Here is a 9,707-nt window from a genome sequence, read left to right as displayed (position 1 = left end):
ATGCACTGACTAAGTACGCGGCATCAAGAAAATAGGTCCAGTTACGTGCGTGTTTTTGTAATATGTGACCGGCTTTAAACCATGAAGTCATAAAGATAATGACATGATCTGACACCCAATAGCAATATACGTTTGTACCACGCATTATTACTACAACATTTCACGTTGTATTCTGAAGTATATATACATTACGCATGTGTTTGTAAACCAATAAAGTAACTTTCACTTCATTTCTAATCCGAAGAATTTATTTTCACTGTATTCACCGGGACACGCGTGGCTGTGTTTACCAAGCAACACCCGAAATCACTTGCCACTCTGCTTGCCAAGCAAACACCCGAAATCAGTTGCCACTACAACCCAAATTCTTGTCATCATTTTTTTACGCTTTCTCATTTTTTTGGTCACACACACAATGATTTTTCGCTCACAACCATTGACACCAACGCTGACGCGAGAACTTGTGCGAAACCGGCTCTTCACCGCTATCGCGTTAAGAAACGTGGCTAATCCTTCCGTCATATGAATCTGTATAACACGAACGTGAAATGTGTCTTCGTAGAAGCAGTGCTTACTGTGTAGGCATATATGAGAGCTTGTGCAATTTTTATTGGGGTTTCGCACCTATGTGATTGTTTGACGTGGTCACAGCCACGTTGACGCCTAGTGGCACGGCTCCGTCGCGACAACTATACCACCGATGTTCATGATTAAATCGTTATAGTAATGAAGTTATACCATGTATCTGAACACATCATATCTTAAATATCGCGCAAAGATGACATCAACAAGCACGTACTATGGTCCTTTAGAACCTAAGAATAAAAGTAAGCTCCAGCTGCATACGTTACTTCGTCATCTGTCCACGTCACGTAATACGAAATTTGGCATAGTGAAGCTAAAGAAACGGCCGGGAGCACACCATTAGCCTGGCACTAGTCATATCCTCACATGACACGCATGTATTAAATATCTTAATAGCACCAACTTAGCACCTACGTCATCCATTTATGTCACGTAATACCAAGTTTGGTACATGTAACGCTAGCGAAACGGCCGCGAGCGCATCATGAGCGTAGCATGTAGTCATGATGTTACATGACACGCATCTCATGATTATCTTTTAAGGGTCTGTCACTTGTGTTCGCCATGCAATCATGTCATACCATATGAGTTCCGCTGTTAATATGTCATGTGAACGAAACCACCACAAGAGCAGCAAGACCATGAAAGGTAAATCATGACATTGATGACATACATGTTATGATTTGTATGTTATGAATATTCACTTATGCTCGTCGTACAGTCATGTTATCCCATAACGATTTCGGTATTGATACCGTTATTGAAATGGCCAGGAGAGCTCAAAGTCATAGGTGTGGCTAGATAGATAGATAGATAGATAGATAGATAGATAGATAGATAGATAGATAGATAGATAGATAGATAGATAGATAGATAGATAGATAGATAGATAGATAGATAGATAGATAGATAGATAGATAGATAGATAGATAGATAGATAGATAGACAGACAGACAGACAGACAGACAGACAGACAGACAGACAGACAGACAGACAGACAGACAGATAGATAGATAGATAGATAGATAGATAGATAGATAGATAGATAGATAGATAGATAGATAGATAGATAGATAGATAGATAGATAGATAGATAGATAGATAGATAGATAGATAGATAGATAGATAGATAGATAGATAGATAGATAGATAGATAGATAGATAGATAGATAGATAGATAGATAGATAGATAGATACGCTCAAGTTACCGAAATTTGCTATAAAACGCTTCGCATTTAAAAGCTGCTCTGTGGAGGGGATCTCGAGACGGAGCTGCTCCAGGTCTGCCCATAAATCATACAGGGAGCACTCTCCATCCGCCAATGGAATAGACTTGCTCCGCATGGAGCAGAAGAAAGTATTACCGGAAGTTCTCCGAATCTGCCAATGGATGACACCATGAATATCTTTCGACGTGAGGCATCTCTTGCGCGGGTCTGTGTCCCGCGTAGTCAGCGTCGGCGTTCGCGCTCACACTACGCATGCGCAGCACTCATCCTTCCTTCTCACCAAAAGCTGTGTGTTGCTTCCTTCCGTTCTCTCCTACTACCTGCTTGCGTCGTTTGCTCTCATCTTTCTCTGGAAAGGCATTCCTACTAGTGGCGCTAGCACCTCTATTGCGCATTCGCAGCCTGTCTCCTCTCCTATGCTCTCCCGTTTCTCGCCCCGCAATGCCAACGAAGGTAGTAGGGAGTTGTAGTGCTGGGTACCCAAGCGGCTTGCGTACCCAGGAGTTGGGACGGTGGTATTGCGCATGCGCAAAACCCCAAACAGATGCGTCGCAAGATCACTGGGGCGATGGGGCCATGCGTCCACGCGGCCATAAACAACGCTTCCACCATTGGCCTCCTACCGGAGATAAGCTGCACTGGCGTACATGCTGGCGCATCATGTTACCCGTGATGTCTTTCACCTTCACAGCGAGTCAAGCCGAGGCTGACCGGAGCCACCAGCTTGACACAATTATCATAGCACAAAGGCGCCAAATCTCGGACAGCATGGATAGGCCGCCTTCTAAGATGCCGCCTTCGGTGAAGCAGCGCCGAGCAAGGTTTTACTTCACGCCAAAGGTGAACATTTTTCTGTTACGTGAGGTACTGGTGGTGGATCAATAACGAATAAATTGTTTCAGCCAGATTTCCAAAGCTAGAATGGCCTAGAACATAGAAGCCAAAAACGTGCGAGTCCCCGACCAGTTCATTAGATGGCGCCATCAAGCGGGGCCATAGTGAACCTGACAATCACAAAACTGTTATTGCAGAAACATTGTGCATTGGACGTCACATCAAAAAACCGCGCATCGACGTTATTACAAATGAGTTACCTTTTTAATTATTTTCAGCTCAAAAACATTACGCGTAAGCCAACGTGTTCATGACTGTGGTTGGACGAAGTGTCACAAGATGTTGACACCACCGTTACAGTAACCTTGTATCTTTGTATTTTTCCCCTTTCTGCCTATACCAGGATACTGTGGATGATAAAAAAAGTCTTGTAATTTTGCCGCAATGGCGATTCAAACATGTGTAAGTTAATGCAGTTAGCATCACCATTTATGGTTCGCGAAAGCGTAAAGGTATACACATTTACGTACGTACGTAAACGTTTACGTATGAGGAGCTCAAAACTTTGGAAGACACGTGTTTTGGTAAAACGGTAAACGCAAACTGGTGTCCGGTAACACGTTAAAGTAAAGACGTATGCGTACAAGCTAAAAGTTACAAAGTTACACGTTACACCCTTGTTCTGTTGTCGCGCTTGTCGGACTACGACCGGCCATCTGGATTGCTTGGCATCGACGGTGCAACTGCGGCACATACGAAAAAAAGTTTTTTTTCGGGTTGATATCTGTCATAATAATTTAAAATGACTTTATTGAAATAGTTTACTTCATGTCTTTATGTATGTTTAATTTAACATTTCAAATCGCAAAAATATTTAAACAATACTTACGCGACAAGACGATATGGCGCTGCGAGCGCATGTGACCTTCCTGCGGCTCGCGTTTGCGTGCGCACTGCTATAAGGCGTTCCGGTTGGGTATGGGTTGCGTACGCAACGCCGCGCGCTCCCAAGCCCGTAGTGCCCCAAGAGAATGCGTACCCAGCACTAAACTGCCAACCTATGCTCGCTCCTCCTTCTCCTCTAGGCATTTTTCCCTGCGACGTTTACACCGCCACTGCGCATCCCCTCTCTTTCTCCTCTCCTGCGCTCTCCTCTCTCGTCTTGCAATGCCGACGCTGGCAGCGTGTGCTAGAGTCTCAAAAAAATTCAAACTTCGCGTACAAGCCCTTAGCAATGAATGTGATAGCGACCCACCAAACTGTTATACAAAGTAAGGCTAAGAAATTCAGGAACCCTACGAAATGTAGTGAACATAGTCAAATGTGTGTTGTGCCAGCAAGCCATCTACCGACGCCGACTACAGCTCTCGAAAGTCTGCCCCGTCCTCGGACTCCAGAGACCGTGCTTCCATCTTTCCTATCTCTCCTATCCCCTCAGTTTGTTGTCGCTTTTTTCGGCTTACCACCTCACGGCTCTTCCTCTTTTCTACACCTTTCCTCCTACCCTTTTTATCCCTCCTCACCCCCATCCCTTGTGAGCTACTGTTGAGGTGTCGCTCACTGAAGCAGACAATAACGGGGCTCACTTTTCTCTTTCTTTCGCTAAGAATCACTTATGTGCGTTGTGCTGCAGCGTTTCTCGCACGCGCCGCAGCACGGTCCTTCCGTGCCTGGGCGCCTATGCGAGCCAGTCTTCCTTCAGCGCGACTAGCATTTCCTTGGAGGTTTTTCACGGCTTTGGTACAACACGGGGTGGCATCGCAAAGGCTGAACTACTCGAATACATACAGTGCTATCATTGACGTTTCCTTCCTTGGTGTCTTTACACTACGACGATACTGGTGACGGTGGTGAAAAGATAGTTCCAATGCACTTCACCGCAATATCCACCTCAGCTTGTTCAAGCCTTTGCAGCGCGGGTGTCGATGCCAGAAGCAGCTGAATTATGGAAGAACCTTGCTGGCTTGCTTGTTCCTGGATACATGGCTCCTACCCACCACGAGGGATAGGCTGTGATTCCACTTCTCGGTGGAGCGAAGCTGTGTATGAATATGAATAACATGAGCGGCACTGCTGGGTTGGTTAAGGGAGCGCGCTGAGAATCAAGGAGTCACTGGTTGGAATTTGCGGTGGGTGCCTTGGAATTGTTTTTTTTTCTGCTTTATTTATCTTTCTTCCATATATACATACATATATATATATATATATATATATATATATATATAAATATATATATATATATATATATATATATATATATATATATATATATATATATATATATATATATATATATATATATATATATATCCGGGACAAGAAAGTGATGGGGTGTTAGCAACGGCGACAGCGAAAATCCACCGAGAGTGTCCATATGTTTGCCATCGCCAACCGCGTACCGCCACCCCGCATATATAGGCATTGGATCTTCACTTCCAAGGTAGTGCCAAAGGATATTGCTCCTGTGCATTGTTGAACAATAAAAATTCATAGCGTGCGCTTTAACTAAAAGTGGGCTGTGGAACTCTGTGTCTACTCGTAGCCTTCTGCCTCTCATTGCCCATTAGCAGTTATTGGCATGTTTCAGTAAGAAACACTCGTCCATCACTGCGTGCTTTGCGCCTTTCCACGTTTCTTTCCACGTTTCCAGTAACAGAACCCTTCTGGTTCTGTTACTGTGTTTCTTAATTATCTTGAAAGTGTTCTAGAATACTGTTGTAAATCCTGTGGTTTTCTGTGGTTTTCTGTGGTGACTTTAATATCGACTTATTGGCAACAACATCTAATAGGCAAAACCTCGTTGACATTTTCTGCTCTTTTGGGTATCAAAATGTAATTAACATGCCAACAAGAATTACAGACGTATTTGAAACGCTACTCGACTTATGTTTTACAAACTATCAGCCATGTGAATGCGACGCAGGTGTACTGATAGCAGACTTAAGCGACCACTTGCCCTTCTTTATTTTCTTCAAGACATACTTGTCAAGACATGACCAAACTATTCAGAATACAACCAATAAATGCAGAATAATATGTGCGGACAAGAGTGCGATTTTTCAACACTTAGTTGAAGGTACAGATTGGAACTCTGTGACAGCAATCAAAGATCCCGTTGCTTCATACCGCCTCTTTCTAAACACTAACAAAGGTCTCTATGACTTTGCATTTCCTAAGACAACGATTAGAAAAACCCGTAGGTCTAGAAAACCATGGATAGATTCACACCTTTTAAAAAGAATAAAAGAGCGTGATAATCTGTTTAGCGTATTTATCAGAACAAAAAACTTGGACACATTAGCTACATACAAAAAAATTAGAAATAAACTTGGCACTGATATTAAACAAGCGCGTTTTGCGTACTACGAAAATATGTTTGCTGGTATATCGAACGACTCCAGGAAAGTTTGGAAAAAGGTCAATGACCTTATGTGCAAAGATGATAAATCGGTTGTATCGGAGCTTGTGATTGACGGTGAACCATGCTCAGGTCCGCCACTTGCAGATAGGTTCAATGAACACTTTCTTAGAGTTGGTGATTGTGGGACTACTGCTGGGGAGATAAGCAATCATACTTATGTGACTAGCAACATTTCATCCTCTGTTTTCTTGTTTCCCACATCCGAATCCGAAATATACATATTGTTGCAAAAATTAAAAAATAATTGTGCATGTGGCGTGGATGACTTAAAACCCCAGCCTTTTAAAGCAGTTGCCCATACCATAAGTAAGCCGCTTTCACATATCGCTAACACAATTCTTAGTTCAGGTATTTTTCCTGATGAGCTAAAGATTGCGAAAGTATCTGTCATCTTTAAAGGCGGTAATAAAAATGACCTTAATAACTATAGGCCTATCTCATTATTACCTATATTCTCTAAAATATTTGAGCAAGTTATCAACCTACGACTTTCAAATTACTTATTGCAAGAAAATGTGATAATACAACAACAATATGGCTTCCAAAAGAAAAAATCTACTGAAACATCACTACTGGATATTAAAGAAAAAATACTTGAAATTTTGAACATAAATTACTTACCATAGGGATTTTTCTCGACTTTAAAAAAGCGTTCAATTCGGTTAAGCACCATATTTTATTACGGAAACTCCCTTCATATGGAATTAGAGGAAAGGCTCTAGAACTTATAAAAAGTTATCTAAGCAATCGACAACAGTACACCAGTCTCGGCGACACAAAATCAAACGTAGGTAATATCATTTGTGGCGTTCCACAAGGATCAATCTTAGGGCCTTTGCTATTCTTGATTCATATCAATGATCTACCTAACATACCGCTAACACCCGATGTTGTTCTCTACGCGGATGACACCAATATATTCTTCGCCGGTAATTCCTTCAATCACCTTGAACAACACGCAAACCTGTGGCTGACACATCTATCCGACTGGCTTAAGTGTAATAGATTAGAATTAAACACCAAAAAAACAAAGTATGTTTTATTCCGCCCACGCAATAAGGCTATCACAAGCGAGCCTACAATAAAATTTGAAGGGCAAAAAATTGAACGTGTCACAGCGCATAAATTTCTTGGGATACTTTTTCAAGAACACTTAGACTGGTCCTTACACACCAACCACGTTCGTACCAAGATTTCCAGATCCACGGGTATAATCTGCAAATTGCGACAACTCCTCCCTCAGTGGTTGAAAAAACAACTATATTATTCCCTTGTTTACTCACATCTCCATTATTGTCTTCTTGTATGGGGGAATACGACTAAAGCAAACACTGACAAAATTCACACCTTGCAAAAAAAAGCTATACGACTAATATCAGGGGTGTCATTCAGGCATCATACCGCGCCTCTTTTTAAGGAACATAAAATACTTACGGTAACCAACGTCATGAAACAAAAATTGGCAATTCTTATTTATAAACAGGTACGAACTGATCGCACAGGGTTTTATCAGAGGCATCTCCCGAGAGATCACAGTCACAACCTACGGCACAGGGTGTATACATATGAGAAACCACGTACAAATTACGGCACACAAAAACTATTGTATCAAATTTCGCATTTCTTGAACGAACAACCGATTGTAGCTTCTCTAATTGACAATACAGTCTCATATGGCATTTTTAAAAAGAAGATACAGGAACACTTCCTATTTACACAAACGTAATCACCGTCACCATCTTTGTCTCATATTCCCTGAAGTATTTTTTTGTATATATCACATTAAGGTTTGCTTATGTTATCCAAACTGTGTTTCATTTATCGATCAAACATATTCCTTATTGATGTTGCTGTCTCTTGATTGTTGAAACCTTGTATTCAAGTTTAAAGTTTCTTCAGGTATTTTACATGTCTTACATTAGTGTTTGTTTATGTCCTCTACAGTTTGCTTCATTTGTCGGACACGCATATGCTTTATAGATTTCATCTCCTGCGCAAATTTTCGCTCATTTATGTTTTCCTGTACATGTTTTGCATGTAGAAACATATTTATGCTTAATTTCTTATTGACTCGTTACTTTACACTGAGCACTGTGTTATTTTGGTGGGTTTTGGGTTTATAGGGGGCAGGCGCTTTGTCAGGCTTTTATGCCTTTTCGCCGGTCCCCTAGGCAAATTGCACCTTTCTTTTTTTTTTCTTTTGCCTGAAATAAACTTCAACATCAACTTCTCTCCTGCGCAACGCCGCGATGAGCACCTCCGTCAACGTCACCACCAGTGTGAGGGTTGTCATCTACAAATGAAATCCCTTTAGCGGGAGATGGCGTATTTTTTTTCTTTCCTATTTAGTTGCGTTCAGTTTATAACGTCGTATTCATGACGGAAATCAATCAGTGAAGTCTTGGTGGACCCCGATATAAGATACGTTCCTGTTAAAATAACAGAGCATAGTGGGTGTGGACGAGAAGGTCACGAGTGCGATCCAGAACGTGGTGGTCGTTTTTCGGTGGTGTAAAAACAGCAGAGGCCCATGTAATGTGTGATGATAAAAATTTCAACTGCCCTACACAACGACATCTCTCATAGCCATATCGTGATTTTAGAACTTTAAACCATAGATGTTATCATTACTAAAATGGCGAGTAAAGAATAGCATTGAACTAATTTCCAACACTATATAGTAATCTTCAAATTTCACAAAAAAGAATGGCCTTGCAGAGATAACCAGATCAATAAAATAAATTGGTCGTCAAGCACGTTTAACTGGCATATTTTATGGCGTAAGCTGAAACAATTGTACTTTAGATCTGCTGCTAGGGTAGGACAGTTATAGAACATTCCGGTGCTCTCTTGTTTCAAGTGTGGTTATGGTCAAAGTATTTTCCATTTTTCATGCTGATACTAAATTATATATGTGAGCATACAAAATATTCCTAGCAAGTCACGGGTTATAAAATGCAAGGCTGCTCAAGAAGTACCTAAATGGGCATAGTATTAGTGTTTCGCAAAAAATAGTAACGATGCATTTTCTGCCGTTTCATTTTATAAACCATATACAGCACCCGGTGCTCTAGTAACTACATTTTATTAGCATAAGTGAGAACGTCTCTCTGTATTTACACAGAATAGTTCCCCCTAGAGACAGGGTAATAGTGAAGCATTGCCGCCAACAATCAAAGGGAACGTTAAGGTTCAAGCACTTTTTTTCTTGAAGCCACCACTTTAAATTGACTGCTAGATTTGCAATACGAGTGGAAAGACTGGCGCTGACGTATGTATTAATACCAGAACGAGAAACCTTTCTTGGGAAGAAGCGAACTGGACAAGGAAATAGCGAAGACAGCTACCAGTGCTGCAATGCCTCTCCTCTCGTCTCAGCAAAACACTCAATTTTCCTTTTCTTATTTTTTGCTTCTTTTTATTACATGCGTCATCGGAAAGATTGACCGCAAATTGACGCCCAGCTTACGGACACATAGTGGTACATTTTCCTTTTTGTTTTCAGGCTGTCGCCGAACTGTGAGTTATAAATTTAGGATACGTATTTATGCTACGCGTATGAAGAATCGTGAAATATTACGCATGACTTCACGCTGCAGTAAAACCAGTTTGCTGAGAGTGGCAATGACTTTAACGTA

This window comes from Rhipicephalus microplus, chromosome 2 (genome assembly GCF_043290135.1).
Source record: "Rhipicephalus microplus isolate Deutch F79 chromosome 2, USDA_Rmic, whole genome shotgun sequence".
Classification (NCBI taxonomy): Eukaryota; Metazoa; Arthropoda; class Arachnida; order Ixodida; family Ixodidae; genus Rhipicephalus; species Rhipicephalus microplus.
The sequence above is the reverse complement of the archived record's forward strand: the minus strand, read 5'-3'. Positions refer to the sequence as shown.